The 23,770-nt window shown below is 35.5% G+C and overlaps 2 pseudogenes; one reads left to right on the plus strand and one right to left on the minus strand.

Annotated features, from left to right (window-relative positions):
* The first annotated feature begins 1,650 nt into the window (after nucleotides 1-1,650).
* On the plus strand, nucleotides 1,651-3,354 carry LOC149831719 (cation/calcium exchanger 1 pseudogene; annotated as a pseudogene).
* Nucleotides 3,355-16,478: 13,124 nt separating this feature from the next.
* Nucleotides 16,479-17,102, minus strand: LOC149831720 (transmembrane and coiled-coil domain-containing protein STS1 pseudogene; annotated as a pseudogene).
* Nucleotides 17,103-23,770: the final 6,668 nt, after the last annotated feature.

The raw sequence follows: 23,770 nt of genomic DNA on the forward strand, positions 1-23,770 counted from the left end.
CCACTCTTGCATCAGATGCTCAACTCATTAAGAATGCCACTAGAGACATTGATCGTATGTGGTCAGACATGGGTCCAGATTAGACTCCTTTGTCATTTTTGTTTTAATTCTTAGTTGATAAACAGGTAGGGGTCTACCACCCCAAGGAGGTTGGTTTAGTGAGGTGGGGCCTTGGATGCTAGATGGGCAGTCAAGGTTTGATTCTCATGGGCATCCCTCTACGTAAGTCAACTCATAGCATAGGCCCTGAGGCAAAGGTCCTAGCCTTGGAGTTTTACGCTGCCAGCACGACTATTGTAAGTATGGCATGCTGAGCCAGCGCGACCAGGTTTTTGTGTTAGGTGTAGTTTTTTCAGTTTATAAATGAAAAAGGTAGGGGGTCTGCCTAACTCCAGCTTTCTTCGTCAAAAAGAAGATTTGATTTAGTGAATTACATGTTTTTGAAGCGGAGGTGGGGTACAATTAAACTTGGGGAACGCCACCCAACTTATCCACCTCACATTCTTAAAAATAAAAATATGAATGTATAAAATTTTGTCGCAGAAATTTATATTTTCAAAATAACACAAATATCTGTTGCATTAACTCAGCTGACTTCTGTTAGGGAGGAGGCCAGATTAGAGCGAGGAGCAAGTTTGGATGTGACCATGTTCAACTTTTTTGTCACTTAAAAAGATCATCATGGATCAATGATTAAAGAAATACAAAGAATTAGGAAAACAAAAAAAAAAAAAGCCTAAATTTTCAAAAAAAATTTTTTTGAGATGATCCACAAAAAATTCATAATCTATAATAGAATTCATTTCATCTTTTTCTATTATAAATGTCATAAAAGAATTTAATATGCATTAACTCCCATCCCAGCTACCAATTTCCAAACAAATTTTGACTAATTGCCAAATGCATTAGCTCGTGTCCCAGTTCCTAAATTACAAACAAGCCCTTAAAAGAACAATAATTCATAGTTTCGATACTTGATTACATCAAGATTTCTTTTTTTCTTCAAAAAACAGAAAAAAAAAAGTTGAACATAGAAGAGAGAAAGAGAGACAGATTAGGAATGTCGGGAGAGAAAAAGATCAGGTAGGGCCTGGAAAGAGGCAGGCAGGAATTGACATGATTTTAGATTTTTTGTTTTTGTTTTGAGCATTAGAATTGTGTCGCCGTTAATGGCAGCCTGCCTTGCGTGTGTGAGTGGGTGATGTCCGATGGATGGTGACGATTCGTTGGAACAGTTGTAAGCTTCATGAGGGGATCCTTTTAAACTCATATATGGTCATTGTTGTCATTCATGGAACTCCACATGCTCATCCCTTCCTCTCACTAAGAAACAAACAGGAACGCCCCATTTGGGCCTCATGAGATCATGGACGAGTTGTCACTATCCACGTACAGCTGATTCATCACCTAGTAGCTCGTTTTCCTCCTATAAATAAGACCAATTCCTAGACCCGCCCCCCTCAACAAACTTTATGATGTACCAATCATCTCTCTCTCTCTGTCTCTCTCTCTCTCTCTCTCTCTCTCTCATGGAAGACCTTTCTACAGAGCCCAAATCTCTGATCTCTCTCTCTCTCTCTCTCTCTCTCTCTCATGGAAGACCTATCTAGAGACACCAATCTCTGATCTCTCTCTGAAATATAATATTGGATGGCCAATCGGTTCTCTATCTACCATGGGAGAAAGACCCAGATTTTCTTAAACATCTCCTTCCTAACTCTCTTGACCCTTTACCTCGCAATCCACCTCTCACCTCCTGCCTTTCCATTCCTCAAGCAATCCCCACCGTCAGATGATATCCGAGAACGATCTTGCACTTCCATCCATGAGTACAAGGACCACACCACCAAGTGCTCTTACGTCAAATCCCATAAGGTATGCAATTCCGAAGGTTACATCGAGTACCTTGTTGTCTTCTATTGTTACTGTGGTAAATACCCCGTTTTGGGGTACACCCTCTTCACCATATGGCTGGTCATCTTGTTCTATATGTTGGGCAACACTGCATCAGAGTACTTCTGCACTTCCCTAGAGGACTTGTCTACGCTGCTAGGGCTTTCCCCTACAATTGCAGGGGTGACCCTCCTTTCACTTGGCAATGGTGCACCTGATGTGTTCTCTAGCTTAGTGGCCTTTGTGGGCACAGAAGGTGGTGATGTCGGCCTCAACAGCGTGCTCGGCGGCGCCTTTGTAGTATCGTCTGGCGTCGCCGGGATCGTGTCAATCTCTGTCAGCTCTAGCGACATCTCGATCAACAGATCGAGCTTCATTAGAGATGTATGTTTCTTCTTACTGACCCTTGTTACTCTCCTAGTAATTCTCATTATGGGAAGGATCAACCTTTGGGGTGCACTAGGCTTTACCTTGATCTATGTCATATATGTTTTTGTGGTGTATTTGTCACATTACCTTGACAAGAAACGCAAGGAGATGTTCCGTTTTGATGAAGAAAATGGTGATCTAAAAGGGCCCCTTTTAGTCCCTGCTGATGAGAAGCCACCTCCAGTGGCAACCGCTAGCAGTCAAGGCCCTAGCTGCTTCGACGAATCTAAACCGCTAGCGGTCAGGATTGCCACAGCTCTTCTAATTCCCTTGTCACTACCTAGACGGCTCACAATTCCTGTTGTAAGTGAAGAAAGATGGTCCAAGCCGTTTGGGGTTTTCTCAGCTGTTTTGTCCCCATTTTTTTTATCGGCGATATGGGTCTCGCAAGGCGGCGAGGCACGACTGCCTGTTTATGGCGTCGGGTGCACTACAGGTGTCATATTGGGACTGGCTGCCTTGTTCTTGACCAAGGCCTCACACCCACCATCACGTTTTCTTTTGCCTTGGCTAGTAGGTGGCTTTTGCATGAGTGTGGCTTGGACCTACCTAATAGCACATGAGTTGGTGGCACTCTTGGTTGCACTGGGGAAGGTCATTGGGATAAACCCTACAATTCTAGGGGTCACAGTGCTTGCGTGGGGAAATTCAATGGGTGATCTCATTGCCAACGTGGCTCTCGTAGTTAACATGGGGGCCGACGGGGCCCAGACTGCCATGTCTGGCTGCTATGCTGGGCCCATGTTCAATACATTGGTAGGGCTGGGTGTGCCCTTTGTGCTCACATCTTGGTCAAGCTATCCGGACTCATTTGTTGTACCACAAGACCCTACTCTATATGTCACATTAGGGTTTCTTGCCAGCGGGCTGATTTGGGCACTCGTCATATTGCCTAGGAGGGGGATGAAGTTGGATAAGTTAGTGGGTTGTGGGCTTTTGGCAATTTATTTGTGCTTTCTCTCTCTAAGACTTTCTCTAGCGCTTGGTGGTGTTCAATTTCACCATGGTAATGGCCATGAATGAAGAAAATTCCATGTAAGAAAACACTTGTAATTTTTCTTCTTGTTAACACAGGACTAGTAGTGTGTGTTAATGCATGTATAATAAGCATGTTAACATGCAGTTCACACTCAGAGAGAGAGAGAGAGAGAGAGAGAGAGAGAGAGAGAGAGAGAGAGAGAGAGGTCAGTGTAGTTGTGTTGATGATCTCTTTTCCACAGGGAGAAGTGTCACCAAAGGAGAACCAATCCTTGGCCGTTGAACTTTCTTGAACGATGGGCAGTAGACAGTGTTTGCAAACCTGTTATTGAAAGCATAGTTTTGTGTAACTTAACTGAATTATTGGGGCATCTAGTTTGTAATTTATGGGCGTTTTGTTTTATTGGTAGGGAGTTAATCAACTAAGAGACAACAGTTATTAGACTTTTCAACAAAGCAGTTGCTCTAACACGAAGTGTCTTTGTTCATTCAAAAGATTTAGCGAAGCCAAGCATCTTAAAACTAGCAGTGTTTTTTTTAAGAAAAAAATTAGCATAGTGTTAAGTTTGCCACCATCACTGAAGTTCGTGGAAGTGGAAAAAGCTGTAGTTCATGAAATTAGTCATGTTTTTGGATGACTTTCTCTGTGGCATTTGCTTCATTATCAAGTTCCCCATAAACAAATAAGATAAACTGGGACAATAAGGCTCCAGCTTTGACAGTTTATCCAGTTTGTGGGGAAGCAGTTTATCATTCCATCAGAATTTCCTACACTTTCACAGTTCTTAATATGTGAGAATTTGAATACTCCCCGGTGGGCAGGAGGAACTTTCGATGCCCTTCAGCTTGAATGGCTTAAGCCGACCCAGTTAGCCGGGTTTGCTAAGTCCTTGTAGGTGAACATAGTCAGAAATATGGATGATGTTTTGAAAATATCATGATTTGAGATTTTTCAAATGCCAATATTATACTGAAAACGTGTGATATTTTCACCTGTTTTGAAAATGTCGTGATATTAATGTGACTTTTTTTTTTCTGAGTTTCTTCATATTATTCTTGTTCATATCTCATGTATACATCTATTCTTTTATATATGCCAATGTTTTTTTAATGTGTTCTCAAGGAAACTAGTTTTTCAAATTATTAAGAGATTTTTTCTCGCCCGAGAATGAGATTTGTCACAATGTTAAAGACTCGTACCATTTTCAATGGCAAGGATGTGCAAGAGTTCTCTCTATTTGAAAGTTGATGTGAGTGACAATCTATCTTTTAGATCATTCTGTCAATTGATCCATTTCATTTGTTTGGAGGATGCTTTCGTAAATAAATTTGGGCTCTTGATTGCAACATCAAGGATGCTTTGAGAGGTGCACTATCTTAAAAAGAGGTAAGGATGTACAATGGTCTTTTTCATTAGAAAAGCCAGTACTGCGATAGAAATCTATCACGTAGATTGACAGCCTGTCACTTGATGCATCTTGCTGAGGTAAAGGGAATCTTCACAACTTTTTAGGGTCTATTGCACATGCAAGTGGTAGCTCATCCTCAGATTTGGTAGATGACTTTATGTTCCTTTGTCCCATGCATTACCTCAATCTAGGAACATGACAGTCATCCTTGGAATTTTCTGAGGGAAAGCCATTTGGGGGAGCCAATATCAGGTGTAGCTACGATCCCCCAAAACCTGGGTCTCTTAAATCATGATGCAGAGGGTGAGTCCTTAGATAGGAATCAAAGATAATTCCAATCGATGGGTAGGTAAAAAGCTCTTACCAAAGAAAAGGGCGTACCCTTACCTAACTTTATGACTCTCTCTCTCTCTCTCTCTCTCTCTCTCTCTCTCTCTCTCTCTCTCTCTCTCATGATGATTTAGCGGTGAATCCTTAGCTAGGAAGCAAAGATAATTCAATCCATATGTAAGAAATTAAAAGGCCTTTCACCAAAGAAAAGCACCCTTCAAAATTCCTAACGTTGAGGGGGCTCTTGTTTGATGTCCTTTCCTATGAAACATACACTCTTTCACAGTGAAACATGTCCGACATTTTAGATCGGGTCCAACCCTAAGTGTGACCCGATTTGACACTAATGAAGGCTTTAGTGGAGCAATAGTGAAAAATTAGTAGGGAAGGGGTTACATGATCGATATGGCATGTGAAGGGTTCACTTACATGAATGCCATGTATGTAACCCCCCACTTTCCTCCCCGTATAAATTGAGGTATGGTTACTTGACGAGTTTAACCAAGGTATCCTTTTCCTCATTGGGTTCAGGGTTCTGCTCACCATTGACTTGATGGCTTGGGCTCATCATGGGCATCGATAAGTTGAGGAGAATGTTGGTCACCTATGCTAACGCTTGTTTCTTCTATGAAGAATATCGGTATGTGCTATTTCTTTAATACATTCCGGTTATGGGTTTACATAAATGCCAACAAAACAAACATCTCATGTCCCTTTCAAGGGAAATTGACTTCCTTCGAATGGGTTTGTAACAAACGGCCCCTAAGTTCCTCTCCTCCTCCTCGTCATCATCACCATGAATTGATAAATGACTCATGTTTTTGAGCATTTAGTCTGTGTGAGTCACATGTCAATTGAGTCCAATAATGCATGAGAAAACCATAGCAAGTCAAGGCATTGCCTCTGGCCTTTTCTAACTGATGGGGCTCCCTAATTTGACATTGCCTCTTGGACTTGATATTTTGGTCAGAAGACTAAGACTATATCTATTTCATGGCCACAATGTCATGTATTTTGATGACATTTGCTTAGTCTAATGGATTGAGACCATTATAGTTTTGCCCCTGCATCCAAGCCAACAAAAGCTTATGTTTGGATTTGCAGCTTCGAGTACATGGCTCAAGGAGGGCAAGCTTGGACCTAAAATTGGATCTTAGGTGAGCTATGGCACAAGGACAGGGGACTAGATATGAGCTCGAGACACGAATATGCATTTTTTTATTTTTTTTATTTGATAAAAAATAGATGTTTGGTGTGTTAATCACTGTCATCATCAAAATTGTTGAGAATCAGCCAAAAGTTGATTCTATAAAGAGGCCAATTCAACCTTGATTCACCTAAAACCAGGTTGAGTTTGGTGATAAAAATGACAGAAATGTTCGTATTGTATGGCTAATTTGACTCGATTCCCTTAAAACTTTATAATTTTTTATATTCTCTCGATGTTCAAAATTGCAAATATTTGACATCGTTAGGACCCTTTTACTCTTCACAATTGTGAATTTAAGGTTATTTTGCGATAAAATTGTACCATCCATCGGCTATTTCCAACAACCCTTAAATCCAAAATCGCAGGTTTTTTTATGCGAATTTAGACCTCATGAACATCACATAAATTTATTTGCAAAATTTTGGTGAAATTGAAACCACCAAAATCATAAATATCCTACCTCTTTTGCATATAATAAAATATTTTGCATAAATATATTTGTGAAACACCTCTTGCATGTTTCACATGTACTTCCTGAAATCACATCTAGCTTACTCAATATATGTATGAAACACTTGCCAATAATTTGGCAAATAACTTACTTTTTCACATATATTGCACGCTCTCACATGAAGTTATTTGTGACTCTCCTGATATCATAAATATTGTACTTAAATATTTATAAAACTATAACAAATATGCAATCTTTTTTACTTTTTGCGAATTTCTCGAATCATACTTGTTCGCATATATGTTCCAAAATCTCATGAAGAATATGACAAAAATTGAACAGTTTTGCAAAATTGTTTATCTATGTATAAACAAGTCAATATGATTAACATAGAACTAAATATAGTTGGTTTGCACGAAATTATATAACTTGAAGTTTAACAATTACAAAATTACATTCAATACATGGGCTTTATTACAAAGTTATAGTCAAAGTTTAACTTGATCCATTCAATTATAAAGTTTAACTTGATCCATTCAATTATAAAGTTTAACCTGATCCATCCAATTACAAATGTAAGTTTAACTTGATCTATTACAAATGTGCATAATTGTCCATAGCTTAGATAGCAGGACAAACTCTTCTGGCACCTCTCTAACTCATGTCTTTGTTTTTCATTGTCTTTCACACCCATGGAAGTCCTTTCCTTCATGTGCTTGTAGACCTTGATTATACATATTCTTATATATATGACATCTTGCTGAAAATAACCCTTTATTAGTAAACAACTAACGACAACGAACATCTCAAACTAGTGAATAACTGACATATAAATGCATACTTGCATGAAGTTCAAACTCAAGTTCTGCCCAAGTATTGCATATATTGTATTACAAATATATCATAGTCATACCTGTAAAATGAGAAAATACCAATTGAAGAACATGTACATGTACAAAATGAGTTAACAAACAAATGCAAAGTAATTACTCATTTTCTTTGTATCAGTTGAACCCAAATTGTGCTAAAAAAATAAACCTGCACCACATATGCATGCAAAGGAGATAATAACATAAACAAAAAAATACATTATTTGTTTAAGATTTTTATCTGCTAAATATGCGTTCAACGTGAAATTGTATAGCCTGAAGTCCTTTTCTTCATGTTTATTTTCCAAAGAACCCAATGTTTGGGGAATTAAGAGTTGCACCATAAATCTAGTTTAACATCGTTGTGCACATGAAAATTTATTTGTAAGTATATGAAGTTTGTGTAAAAATATACCTTGTTAGCATCAAAGAAATGATACGGTAAGTCATTGCTTTTCAAGTAGTCAGTTGTCCCACCTCACTGCCATTTAGTTGTGACCATTTGCTGTGAACAAACAAGGTTTACCGATTAGTTTTTATTAATTGGTAGTAAAACAATATAAACATCACTTTTATAGCTCACAGAGAAATACGGGGTAAGGTAAATGGTTTTCAACAAGTTATCTCTTTTCCCGTCTTTGTTGTGAGCCAGTTGGAGTCTTTATAAGAATCTTGCTAGATGCTACATAATAATTCTAAATTGGTAACAAAAGAACAAATAAAACTATGTGCAAACATAACAAAAAATAAACAAATTAATGTGCAAAACTAACACTTATGTTACTTGTCAAGAGAGTTTATTTGCCAAACTCATACTCTTTTGGCTCTGGGGTATTCTATTCTATAGTTTTTTCTTTCTTATTAACATGTTCTTAACAACAAAGTAAATTATATACGATTAATATAAATTATACACACATAATTCAGGATATTACTTATACCTCATGTACAATCAACTATTTCTTGTTCTTCGAAACTCGCAGCTCTTTGAATCCCTTTCTCTTGTAAGAACATGTACGACCATACATCTCAAACTACCTAGATATATACAAAAAAGAAGCAATCAATAAAAATACTGGATATACACATAAAGAATCAATTGATTAAAAAATATTAGATATATAAATAAAAAAGCAATTAATTAAAAAATACTAGATACGTGCACAAAAAATCAATTCATTAAACAACACTGGATATATATACATACTATTATTCGTGGTGCCGTGTATTGTGGCCAACCTCACCACATACATTGTACTTGTATGACACAACATCCTTGTATTATGTTCTCCATCTATTAACCTTAAGTTTCTCTACTTTGTGAACTATTTTTTGTGGATAGAAAACTATAAGAGTAGGTGGAGTGATGTGTGAGATATTATCTGCCATAAAAAAGAATAAATATTGATTATATGCAACTTAATATGATTCAACTTTAAACTACTTGTCATAGTAATCCTCTGGTAAGTTGCCCGCATAAAAAATGCATGTGAGCGCATGTTCTCAAAGAATTTTGCTAACATGTCACTCTTCACAAGAGCATAAGCGCCTCTGAAGATCAACACTATAACCATAAGATCAGTTGCATGCTTCACACCATTGTCTGAGGCAATGCACTACTTACACATGTATTTGTTGTGCCTTTTTCTTCAGTTCTTCCAGCTTTTCTTTGACCTTCGACACCAGAACACCTATCATATACTGTCCCAGAATCTTTCTTTTCTCAAAAAGTTTCATCAACATGAGACAAAGCTTTTCAATAGGTGGAATTAGGAGCTTGTCAAGTGTGGTGAGAATCCATGAATTAAAGCTCTCCGCTACATTAGATGTTAAATAGTCATATCTTTTTGCTTGAAAGTGATAGTTAGCCTAATGTTTTGACTTCACGTCAGTGGCAATATAATTATGAGTCTGTACTTTGTTTCTTAATTTTATCAAGAAAATAATTGCATTATTGTTTCGTGGCTGCTCGAGTTCGACTCCACCAAAATACACTGAGTGGTGAACCAATTTTTTTTAAAAAATTATCCATCAAATGATTCATACAAAATCCAACATGTCATATAGGACATGTGTGGGGGACAACATACTTTAAACCTGGATGCTTATCTGATATAACTATCAATACTATTCTCTCTAAACTTATTGAAGTGTATGAATTTATGCTTTAACACCTCTAGAAACCATGCTCATGAATCTTTAAACTCCTTATCAACAACTGCAAATGCTACCAGAAACATCTCACCACAAGGATCAATACTATAGACCGACAACAATATACATGCACATCTTCTTTTTAGGAATGTGTCATCTACCATAAGAACTTGAGGGAATCCTTTTAAAAACCCATCGATGCTTGGCTGAAAGGATAATAACATGTACTTAAATTGATCTTTCTGATCGGTCTTAGTATACCTTATCGATTCTCGGTTAACATTCATCAGATGATCCAAATAAGCGAAAAGTATCTTGAATGATTGTTTGAATAAACCATATAATACAACTTTAGTGTGTTTTCGTCCATGCCATGCTTGTTTATAAGTAACCTCCATGCCTTCCTTACGACTGATGTCATTCATGATTTTTCTTGGAGTTATCTTCGAGTTATCGTGCATACATTTGTGAATGACACTTGAAATGCGCTTTCTCTACTATAAGGTTGCCTAGCAATGCATGAATATGCATTCATTTTATTACATAAATTATGCATTTAAGTGTATTTTATTGGTTTACATTTCATGTTTATGATGTTTCAGGGTTAAAGAAGTTACAGTTTGAATCTTGCAGAATTCAAAGTTAAAACAAGGAAATTATGACCATTTTACGATTTTGGACCGAATCTCAAGGCATTTCGAACCCTGATCCAGTCCAAAACACATTAATTGGATCTTGGATCTAATGCTAAGATGTTTAGCAATCACTTAAACCCAAACCCACTTCATAATTCTTAAAAACTCCTCTTGAATTTGCGCCAAAGCCTCTTTTTGCAAAATTCAAGTAGTTAGGTACTAATTTGTAAATAAGTAAAACTTTAAGAGTAAGTTAGTAAATATTTTTTTAACCTAAAAGTGACTATAAATAGAACTTTTGGGGGTGTGTGAAGGGCATCTTCAGACTAAATTGATGCCACCTCCATTAATTTCAGGTAAAAGTCCAAATTAGTGTATATTTTGCATTTCGTATATTTTTATATTATTTTTTCAGAAGGTGGCACCATTTGCTAATTTCACATGATAGAACTGAAGAGGATTTGAAGTTGAAGTGAAGAAGCTCAATTTTTTGTTTTTTTTAGCATTTTCAATTCCTAGTTAATTAGGGCCTTTTTTGGCCACATTTGAATTTTATAATTAATTTCAATTTCAGCATCATTTGGGGTTTGTAATAATCTTTTAATTCTTATTTTGTAAGTACTCTTAATTAGTTTAATTTTTCTTTTTAAGGCAATAAATAATTCGCTTTGAGTGGAATACAAAGTTGTATCAACTCGTTCCTCGTGTTCGATCCCGGTTCTCACTACTTGTGAGAGTTGGATTTTTAAATTTGATGACCAACTTTCATAAATACTTTCCATCAAAATATCTTTTAAAAATGCATTGACAAAGTGTACATCACCTAGTGATCTACTACATGTATGCTTGCTATCATACTTCTTCACTTGAAAGAAACCCACTCTACATACTTTTGTGCAATGGATCTTATAGGGGCAATCAGTTGTCATATGAGCGTTCTTCTTCGTGCATACGATAATGACTATGTTATTGCAACTCTTTAAGAATTTTGCTTTATAGTTATTTTTTATCACATTATCCTTCAAAAACTTGTGACAATGTTGGAGATAATTTAACATTTTGCCCAAAGCAATTTCTCACAATGTTTGAGTGTATTAATAGCCATTGAAATTGTTCACAATCATTAAGCCTTTCATTATGCAATTGCTCATACAAAACAGAAGTCTTTGATTCAATGATTTTCAATTTCTCTTCATTATATGAGAACCTATAGAACGAGAACCAAGGGTTCATATTCTCTAATGCCATTAGTGCATTGCTTTCACCCTCTCCTGTCAACATGGTATACTCATCATCATCGATATCATATCATTCTGCACTGTTAACATCATCGTTGTTATCACTAACAAAATTCATTGTATCTATCGCTTCATTTGCTTCCATGCATGCATCATTCTTGCATTTTCGACATTCAAGATTAACCATCAAAATATCACATTCATCATCATACCTACATCTTAATCATAAATTATATCAAAATTATAACTTATACTTAGCATTATTGTATGCTTAGGAAGGTTGCATGTCATTCAAATTACTACGATAAAGATCATTGACACTGGTTTGCCCATGTGATTTCGCATCCTTTGCAGTAATCCATTAATCAAGTACAACATCAATATCGTTCACTGTGATCATCGCAAAATTTTTCCTCTCGTAATACTCACTCTCTTTCCCTTCCTTTCCTACCTCTATGTCCTCCTTTTGAAGGGAGAAAATAGAAGACGGAAAGAGAAAAGAGAAGAGAAAAGAAAAGAAAAAAGAAGATGAATTATTTTGCGGGTCTCACTTGACCTTAATTTTGAAATTTTTTGAAATAACTCGCCTCCATTTTGAAATATTTGCGGGAAAACTGGGAGACGGGATCCGCTCGTCGGTACGAGGTTCGACCGTTCTTGGCGCCTTTACCAGGGGTAATCGAATCAAGGGTCGAATTTATGCCTTTTTGTTTTTTTGCTAAGAAGTTATCTAAGAATTTATCCTAAGTCTAAATGCACAAAGAATCATGCTTGTGCAAAAGCAAAGATGTATGCTTTTTTTGAAAGATGTTTTTTTTTTTTAAATTTCCCAAGTGTTTTTGAGATGAATCTGATAAAGTGAAGAAATGATTTCTAACTTTAGAACTTAAGATTAAAGTTCTAAGTTTTTAGAATAATCAAGAGCTTGGGAAGATAAATCTGGATTTTGGAAAATGATTTTGAAGTTTTTGAGATAAAAGAAGAAGAAAGGAATCTTCAAAGTCACAGATGGACTTTGAATCAGAATAAAAATGGAATTAAATCAGAAGGAAAGATGGAATTGGGAAATCTGAATAAATTTGAGAAATGGAATTGATTTAAAAGTTGTGGATTCTGAATAGAGTTCAAAGTTGAATTTTCAAGATGAAATCCGAATCCAATATCTGGATTCTGAATAGAGTTCAAAGTTGAATTTTGAATTTAGGATCCGAAATGGAAACTTGATCTGAAATGGAAAAGGGAATTGGTTTTAAGAATTTGGAATTTAAAGTGGAATTTGGATTTGGAATTTTGAATGGAATTGGATTCAAGATTTGGAATCCAAGATGGTATTTGGATCTGAAATCTGAGATCCAAGATAGGGTTGGACTCTGGATCCTGAGATGGAATTGGATCTGAAGTCTGAGATCCAAAGTAGAATTGGATTATCGATCCTAGAATAGATTTGGATCTGAAGAATGGGATCCAAAGTAGAGTTGGATCTTGAATCCTAAATAGAATTTGGATCTGAAATCTGAGATCTAAAGTGGAACTGGGTTCTGAATCCTAGAATAGGTTTGGATCTGAAATCCAAGATGAATTGGGTTCTGGATCCTAAGATGGATTTGGATCTAAGGTCTGAAATTCATGATGCAATTTGGATCTGCAGTCTAAGATCTAAAAGTAGAATTGTATTTAGAAAACTGGATCCAAGTTGATCTAACTTTGGATTTGGGTTTTGAAAGTCCAAATGGGACTTTTAAAGATGGATCTGGTTTTTGAACAACCAGATTTGAATTTAAAATTTAAGAAAAAGTCAAGATTCAAAATCAATCTCAAACTTGTGATTTTTGAATAAGAAGATAAACTTGATTTTTGAATTTGAAGATGAATCAGAAATTTCAAAGTTAAATTGAACTTTGAAATTGAATTTTGAATTGAGTTGGAAATTTGAAGTTTTGAATATAAAATGATTTTGGAATTTCAAAGTCAAATTGGACTTTGAAATTGAATTTTTGAATCTTGAAATGAAATAGAATTGGATTTGAATAAGATCTGATCTGAGAAATGAAGAAGAAGAATCACTTGGAATTTTTGAAAAGTAAATTTTGAAAATATGATGCAATTCTATCCTATATGATGAATGAATTTGAATAAGTTTGAAATTGGATTTAAAAATCATATTTCATTCTTCAAATGAATTTAAACAAGACTAATGATATAATACACTCCTGACTATGGTCATTGAATGTATTATATAATAGTCATATCTAAATTCAAATGAAGGATAAAATACCCTTTTGGTGCTTTTATAGAATTTAAAATGAAATTAACCCTCAATATACCCTGACTATGGCCATCAGTATATATTTTGAGTTAATTTTAATGTTAAATTCTGATAAAAGAAGAAAATATTTTAGTAAAATATGATGAATTTTGAAAATGGATCCAGTGGGGATCCAATGTTATTTTATAAAAGATAAAAATGCAAAGTTTTGTCCACACCCTGACTATGGCCATTGATGTGGATCATCGACTTAGTATCGATTACCTCTTACGAAATGGTGCACGTGTCATTCGTGTTTCACCATTGGTGAGAATTTGAGAAATAAAAATGCATGAAAAACAAGTAATTCAATGATATTTATAATGTTCATTCATTCTAATCTAGGCTAGAAATACGAATTTCTCATTGATATCTAAGTTATTACAATCTTTGAAGTTGAAATTTGAAACAACTTCTCTAATCCGAGATGATTTTCCATGACTTCCCTGCAAAGAAACGAATTAGCATAATGTAGGAGAAAATACTTTGTTGAGAGCAGAATTGTATATGAATGTGTTGATTCTAATACCAGATACTATGTTTATGTTGAATGAGAAAGGCGTATACAATGGATGAAGTCAAGAACCAGGTTAGTCCAAGATGAGTCAGTCTGAAATAAGGTAGTTCCTGATGACCCACCATAGAAAAGAAAGGACACAGTGGTTCATTGCGAACCACTATGAAAGGAAAACTATTATAGTAGTTCTTAATGAACTACTATAATAAAGAAGGATTGCAGGGGTTCTTTGTGAACCATTGCAAAGGATAACTACTGTAGTAGTCCCTGATGAACTACTATAAAAGAAAGAAGACTATGGTGGTTCAAGGTGAACCGCCATGAAATGTAGCAACTATGGTGGTTCTTGATGGACCACCATAGAAAAGAAAGAATATGGTGGCCATGCATGATCATGCAAAGCACGATGGATACAGTGAGAAGGGCAGGACTATTATACAAACTGAAAATAATTAGTGACTAGCAAGATGTACTGCTAATATGCAGATTGGAGAATTTCAGCAATTTGATGAATATAAGTGTATTGCTAACCTAGTAATGGAAATATACTCAATAGCCACGAATTCAAATGCATTGCTAAAATATAAAACTGGAAATACTCAGTTAGCAAACACATTAGCATGAATGTTCAATAATGGAGACATGCTGAAAGTGATGTATGGCATGTTGTCATAAGTAGGTAAATGACAAGAGTGCAGAATTTTGTGTGTAGGAACATGGGAAATAATATTATCTGATGAATGTAAACACAGACAAGAAAAATGAAATATGAAGGAAAATCATGATATACATAGCATGGTAGCAATTGGTTTCATTTCAGGAAACACAAATTTTGGATTGTATTTAAAAAGTTCATAGTACCATGATGTTTGTACCAGAAAAAAAATGTCTTAGACATATTTTGAATTTTCATTTGATAGCAACAACAAATAGCCAATTGAACCACAACTCATTGTAACAATGTATGAACAAATTTATCAAATAATGATCCACATACCAGAAGAAGGTGGAAGTTGAACTTATTGGGCAATGGATGATCTGCAGGGCATGAACTTGCAATAAACATTGCTACTACCCTAATATGACTACACACATTCTTGTAGAGGGAAGAGTCCAGCAACTTTTAAGTAGGCTCAGTGCCGTAACAGTGAGAATGATGGGATGCTGTGAGGACTAAAAACTCAACATTGATGTTATCAAATTGATGCTCCTGTTTATTATGAGTTTGGTCCCTGTCTTCCAAAACTTGTATGTTAAAAGACCTTTTTTATAGTTCTTTCAGTATTTTACCAACTGACAGACGACATAGATATACTGTTCTCTGAGTTAATATCCCAAGTTCGTTGGAGATTAAATCCCAGTGATGCAAATTTCAGTTGATCAACACCTCTCAGCTATTATTTTCTAAGGTTTTCAACAGTACTTGATTAGTAAAAAAAAAAATACAATAAGGAAATTCTATGGAAAAAGCATAATAAAATCCATCTAAAAGGGGTACTGAAACTTTAAAAGGAATACAACAAAGCTTAAAGTGCATAAATTAAGTATGAAACTTAAGGCACGGTTGCTGCAAAACCCAGATAATCGATCCCAAAGTTAACGACACTTAGTGATTGCTGAAGTTTGTGGTAGAACACTTGATCCTCAAATGATCGAACAAAGATGGAAACAGACCCGATGCTTGAAACAGTGTGTGATCATTCATCGCTGATGCCCTTATTACCAAAAGACCACTGTCTTGCGTCCGATAGTGGAGTAATGGGCTGTGAAGGTTCTGCTGAACCGTGTATGACAGGTTTGTGGAGGATGGGTCAATATTTAACCTTTTTACAGTTTAATGTGTGAATGCACTAATCATATGTATTAGAGATTAATTGGCATGCAGGGATCAGTGAAAATATCACACAATGTATATGAAAGATTCAAACAGTGAGTGGGGTGAATAAATGGCTCGTACCTGATTGCCACAACCTGATTTTGCAGTTTGACCCCTGAATAATCGGTGAGATATCTACAACACTCTAAGGAGTTGCGCAAGAGCTGAAAAGAAAAGAAAAAAATTAATCAGGATAGTATGTATCCAATTCCAGCCGCTCAACAATCTGTTGGGCTGCATGAAGATAAGAAGAATGACCATGGATTAATATTGTAACATCAACATTTTCAATCCCAGGTACTTTGACAGATTGAATTCCTGCTAATCCATCTATAAGCAAGCTTGCACGGGAAGCAACACCAAGAATCCAGTCGTTGGTAGAATACATATTCACAAACCTCCCAGACACGATCTTAAGAGCAACCTCCTAATTTTCATCTCTCAGTAGAATTGATGTTTAAGGGAGAACAACTCTTTTCACAATGCCAGCACTATTAGCAGATATGGCCAGATGCTCAAAACATTTAAATGTCACCCTGGCTCCCAAAGGATAAGCAATAAGAGTAACAAGCCTGTATCCATGTAATCCTTTCAGCAACATTTCAGCAAGAAGCTTCCCTGTCTTATCTGATCTATCCACTGCCATAGACCATTTGCCGTCTATAAAATTTGTTGCAGCTAGTAGTGTACATGGCCATGCTAATGCAGCTACTAGAGAGCTTAATATTATCAACGTGGCACTTTGGTTGTGATTTTCACCAGTGTGTTTGAATTTAAATTCATTAATATCTCCAATTCTTCTAGCCATTTTAGTCCCAGTAAGACCAGCCTCCAGCAACTCCAAAAGAAATGACGACAACCATAGATCCCACAACTGGTCCAGCAGCACTGGCTGCAATCACAAAGCCATCTGCGCCAATAACGAGGATAATGATACTAAATGTGGGTGCCAATGCATCAAATCTAGCTGCAATTGCTGGAGCTGCTAGACCACCAGTTACTGCTAGCCAGGTTCTGCCAATCAACACAGCAGCACCGATAATACCACCTTGTTTCCACATGGACCATTTACTTTGTTTTTCTTCAGCTTCTGGTTGAGCTTCATTGGCCTCTTTCCACATTCAATTGGGGGAGATATATGGATGCATGATACTAAGAGTAAAAGGGGTATTGGGAGTGTGCCAGACAACCTTCGGCAGGGTTCATGATGATTGAGAAAATATTGACCAAATGTGAAATATATAACGGCATTTGCAAAATATTACAGAAAACATACATGAAGTGAATTTAAATACACAGGATGAGGAGTTAAGAATGAATCACACAGAATTAATACGACTAATATACTGAAATTGATGAAGCATGACGCTGGTGATGATCTAAGAGACCCTACAGGAATGGATGATGAGGATGCTGAATCTGATAGATGCAAGAGGATACTCAATGATGCACAACTGAGTTGAAAAGTTATTTATATGATACTGAAATTATGTAACACCAAATGAAAGAAAATCTGTAGTGAAAATAGAGACCATGACTCAAATCAGGCAAAAGATATGAATTGAACACAGGGGCTCAGATCAAAATCAGTAAAAATGGATTGAAACCAAGTGGCATTAAGTCCAATACTGATTCACAGGGGATTAGTATCTGAAGACATAGTGCCATGCCAAGATGCAATATGAAAATGAATATGTTGTGTGAGATAAAAAGATGTGTGTGCATTGTGAGAGGTTGAAGAAAATACACGAATGTAAAAGAAAAATGCACAGGTGATGCTTCAAACAAGAAATGTAGTGAGGAAGGGAAATAACAAATAGAATGCTATCAAAACAAGGAGATCAAATGTAATATATAATTAAGTATGAACCGTAGAAATCAAAATGAAAATAAAAAGACATAGGCTATGCAGCAGATAAATGGATCGTGAAGTGAGAAAAGTGGGACTTCCAATTAACCTGAGATAGTAAAGTATACTGGAAGGTTGTATTAGAGGGGCTCTGAACCGTCAAAACATCCCCAAATAAGATGTGAAAAGCTCATTTTAACAAGATGGATGATCGTATCCTTTTAGAATCAGAAATCAGATAAGAAACAAACTGTCTGATACAATTATCAAGGATGACAGAAAACTAAAAGTGATAAAAGAAATAGGAAATGAGGAACAAAAGAAAATAAAAATAAAAATAAAAAGTGAAAGTAAAGAACATAATAACATCAAAAAAAAAAAAATGTGGGAGTCGGATTACTTCATCAATGTTTGCAATGGGTGGGTCGATCCTGCTATATGCAGGTCGACCCTACCTCTAATGCATTAAAAAAAGAAACGAAACGAAACGGAACATTGTTAAAATTGAGTAATATGGTAAAACAGAGAATCCAAGGAAGAGGGAAGTGAGTCCTTACTTGTAGTTGCTGCTGAAGATCTTATCTTCTTTTGCTCGATCGAAGGGGATCCGGGTGATGGTGTATCAACAAAACTCCAGAAGTAACAAAGCAAAATAGGAAGATCAGCTTGATGCTTCAGATCGGTTGATTCCTTTCAATCGAGTGGAAGAACACCAAAGAAAGAGAAGAAAGGGGAAAAATGAAAACCGGTTAATGGAAGCTCCAGCATTCTTGCTTGAAGGTGAGCCTAAAAAAGGGGACCCGATTTCTGCAGTCGACCAAAAAAAAAAAAGAAAAGAAGAGGATGAGGAAAACAAGAGAACGGTCGTGAAAGAGGAGAGAGAGGGGGGGGGCTGGGGTGAAAACGGATCCTCCCGAGAGTGGAGAAGGATGATGCATGAAGAAAGGTGCGGGGGTGAAGAGCAATGGATCGAAAGAGGCTTTTTGTGCCCCTTTTAAAGATGGAGAAGATGATTCGAGAAGGGGTTTGGAGGTTTTGAAGTTGTTAGAGATGAATGGAGGAGGAAGAGGGTGTGCGGTGGAGGAAGATCGGGTGCGAGAAGGAAGAGATGAGAGGGCTTCCGAGAGAAATAGAAGAGAGAAAGGGAGGGTTTAGAAGAGGGTTTTTCCAGCGAAATCGGGAGAGGGAGAGCCACCCTTTTTAGGGTTTTCCTCCGTTTTTTCAAAATAACTCTTTTAATTTTTAAAATTTTTCGAGACGAGGCTCTTTTATCGGATTTTTTCAATAAGGTATATTTTATCAAAAGGGCGATTTTTCAAAAGACGGTTTTTAAGATATACATATATTTTTTTTCTTTGTATTTTCTTTTTGGTTTTCCTATTTTTTTGGCGCTTTTAAGATAAAACTCTGAAATTTATGAGAAAACAAAAGGATTTTAAAAATATTTTGTAAAATTTGAAAATATTTACAAAAGAAGGGTTTTTCAAGAGTTTTAACGTTGTTCTTTGGAAAAATCCTTCAAAAAAATGGTTTAGAAATGAAAATCGAGTTTGGATTCCAACGAATCCGAGAAATTTATGGGAATTTTATCAAAAATTGATCTGATTATTTCAAAAGATGGAGGTCAGGGGCAAAGAAGGAATTTTTGGAATTTTTGGAATTTTTGGAAAATTTGGGCTGTTCTTCATCATACCTACATCTTAATCATAAATTATATCAAAATTATAACTTATACTTAGCATTATTGTATGCTTAGGAAGGTTGCATGTCATTCAAATTACTACGATAAAGATCATTGACACTGGTTTGCCCATGTGATTTCGCATCCTTTGCAGTAATCCATTAATCAAGTACAACATCAATATCGTTCACTATTTAGGACAGTTGGATAATTGACAAAGGACTCAGATTGATAGATGGTGCCTAAGATAGATACACATTTTATACAAGATTCACATCATTCCATTGATTAACTACTCTATTAACTTTAAATACTTTCAAGTAAATATCACTACTAAATAACATTGATTCTATATCATCATCATCATCCTCAATATCTATCAATATTTCTTGGTTGTTTAGAGAATAACTATACCAGAGGGTCAAATCCATATATATGGTTTTACGAGATATCAAAGCTGCAAATTTCTTAAAGGTAATACTTTTGAAGATCACTATAGATTTTTAATTAGTGTAATGAGACCTATGGTAGTGTACTTACCTCGAGAGGCTGAGCTTATAGGACCTGTACAAATTCGTTGGACGTATTTAACTGAACGATATCTTGGAAAATGTAAGTGTTTTGTAAGGAACAGAGCACGTCTATAATGATCAATTACAAAAGCATATATCTCAGATGAATGGTTGACTTTTTGTTTCATGTATTTACGAGGAATTGAAACAAGACATAACTGTGATGTCTGTAACTATGATGGTTTATCAGTTGAGAACCCTATAGGCTTATCTATTTTCTCTTAGTGAGCTCCTGGGTTAGGAGCTTCTAAGTCCGTACAATTGGATGATGTTTCTCTAGCTAAGGCTCGATGATATGTACTAGATAATTGCACTGAAATTTAGGATTATATTATATACATTTTTTTTTATCTTTCTTATGTGAAGTAGCATATATAGTTTGGTTGTTTTACATATCTCATCTATTTTTAATGCAGTGAACAAAAAGTGGAGATTGCCAGAGAGTGGCCTTCTATAGATGTTAGACGTAAGCATCAAGAGGAGTTTGAAGTTTGATTTAATGTTCACATACGTCAACCAAATGGACAAGAAGTTAATCAACAAGTACGTGCTATTGCATATGGCCTTGATCGTAAGATCTTCAAGTTCTCAAGTTGTATCATGAACAAAAATAGGTTTCATACAACGGATCATAAAAAATACCATTTGATCATGCATAATTTTTATGCATAATTTCATACATTTTCATGCATGATCATGTGTGATAATCATTTAAAAATGCTTGTTTGCGAAGATTTTCATAGTTTTCATCAAAGTGTAATTTGAGCAAATTAAGCCTCTTTGAAGTATTTTGGGAAAACTAATTAAGTTTTTAGAAAATATTTTAAAAAAGAGAGGCCTTTTGAAATATTAAAAATTGTATAGACTCTTTTTGAAAGAATTTCTAAAAACCTAATTAGAGATTATAAATAGTTATGTTTGAGAAGAAAGGGACATTTTTTTCTCTCTTGGAATCTGCGCCCCCCCTTCTCTCTCCTCTCAACCTCTTCTTTTTTTCTTTTCTCTTCTCAAGCCGGTTTTCTTCCCTCTTTCTTCTTCTTCTTTCCTGTCTTTGCTTTTAAACCTCATCGTCGTTGGTTCTTCTTGCTCCCATCATCGGAGAGTTTGAGGTGTGTGTGATTGCAATGGAGAAGCCATATTATTCTTCTCAACCCATCCGTTGGAGGTAAACCATAAGGTAAACTTCATCTCCTCCTTTTCTGTAGTATTTAGAACCATTGCATGCATCATATTTGATTTTATTGTTCTCATCATCGCATACATCATAATCTGATTTCTATATTCATTAGGTCTGCATAGTAGATTAGACATAAGCATTGTAAATACTAGTCTTGTTAATTTGTATTATTTCTTTCTATTTTCATGTGCTTATTTTATTTAGAGCAGGATAGAGTCTAGTTTATGCAACATTTAATTTAGTTGTGATTTTGTGGGTGTTAGTGGCAGTGTTTTATCATTTTTTAGTGAATAGTTGAGAGCCACCGAACGAAAGTTGTGATGGGATTTCATGACTCACGCAGATCAGCGTGTTCTTGAGAAATCACGCACTCGGATGTCCATGTCAAGGGGCATAATCAGAGTTTGAGATATTTACCTCTAACATGAATTCATGTCCCACGATTAGCAGAACTTAAAAGTTATGTGAACCGTGATTACACTGGTGTCACAACAGTCCAAAGTGGTTCAGACTTGTTGTGATCAGCCCCATTGCGATTCGGGGATCACAGGTAAGTCAGTCATTGGACGTTATCACGATCTTTGCGTACCAGGCTAAAAATGTGCACAACATTTCAATTGTTTATTCGGTGGTTTTGAATAGGTTAGTGGGTTAGCACTGATTGATATTAGGGTAGTCAAATTAATTGAATAGTTAAGGTAGATTAAAAGTTTCTTGTCCCAGTAACTTAGCTATTTCAAAAAAAGAAGTAGAAAGAAAGTAGTTGTTATAAGCTTTCTTTAGATTGTTTCAAAGTTATTAATTAATTTGCCACATGCTAATTCATTCAATAGTTTGTTAGTTATTTGACTTAGAATTAGCTACTTCAATTGACAATTATGATACTCGTTTAATTCATTTGGTTTATATTTACTATTAATATGTTTCATGGGTTTTTAATTACAGTTTGTCATAGGATTTTAGAAGTAGTCATTAATTGAATAATTCTTGTTAGGAGTTTGTTTTGTTAATTCATCTTTTAGTAGTTAGTTTCATATTAGTTCTTGATTAGTTAAATAGTTAGTTATGTTATTTTGTCTTCTAGTGTAGTTTGTCATTTTATATTAGTTCAATTCCTGTTTTATGTATTTTTTTCATATTAACCTATGATTTTTGTGTAGTTTTCTTTTGTGTTTTTGTGTTTCATGTTTTTATTTTTATAGGAGAACATTTAGACGTGTGGTGAGCCCTCAAAAGTCTCTCCAAAGAGCCCTCCGAGGTCCCCTCAAAAGGCCCTTTAGATAGCCCTTCCACAAAAAGACTAAAAACCAATGATAAAGAAATAAAGAAGGGAGCACAATAAAAAAAGGGACAAAAAGCTTGAGCACTGAAGACCTTTTCTTTTCTTTTTAGCTTAGGGTTTATTTTATTTATTTAATCCAATTGGGTTTGTAATCAAGTCACTTAATTATTTTTATTGGTTTAAGCCCTTTGCAGAGGGACACACTCTCATTTAGTTAATTAATCAATTCTTATTTTTTTAAGAAAACAAAAGTAGTTTTGTGTGGGGTACAAAAGTACTTATCCTATTCCCTAAGTTTGACTCAAACTTCACCACTACTGTGAAACAGTTTTTATTATTTGATGTACCGTTTGCACAAACATTTTTATTGAAAATAATGTTTTAAGAATCTATTTCATAAAAGATGCATCACCATTGTTGCCAAAACAATGGTGGTGGTGTTCCATGTGAAGGCACCATTGACTATTATGGTGTTTTGATAGATGTTTATGTTCTACGTTATATAGAAGGACAAGCAATATTTATGTTCAAATGTGATTGGTTCGACACTCGGCCTCGTACGAGAATGCGACAAGACACTCAATTTATGTGTAAATCTATCACAAACATGTCATAATAATCAACCATTTATTTTAGCGTGTCAAGCTACACAGTGCTTTTATCTTCCTGATACCAAATTGGGCAGCAATTAGCATATGGTGAAAAAAATATCTTCAAGAAACACGTACGATGTTCCTGCCGTAGTAAGTGAACACGAAGAAGATGAATGAACAGAGAAGTACACCAAGGATAGTCATAATATTGAATTTGATGATGAAGATGTTAATTCGTTAAATATTCAATATGATGACGAAGAGTCACCATTACATAGAGATGACATTGATTCGGTTAAAGTACAAATTGAATTGATAGACA

The sequence above is a fragment of the Nuphar pumila genome, chromosome 7 (assembly GCF_984573655.1).
Source record: "Nuphar pumila chromosome 7, dmNupPumi1.hap1.1, whole genome shotgun sequence".
NCBI lineage: Eukaryota > Viridiplantae > Streptophyta > Magnoliopsida > Nymphaeales > Nymphaeaceae > Nuphar > Nuphar pumila.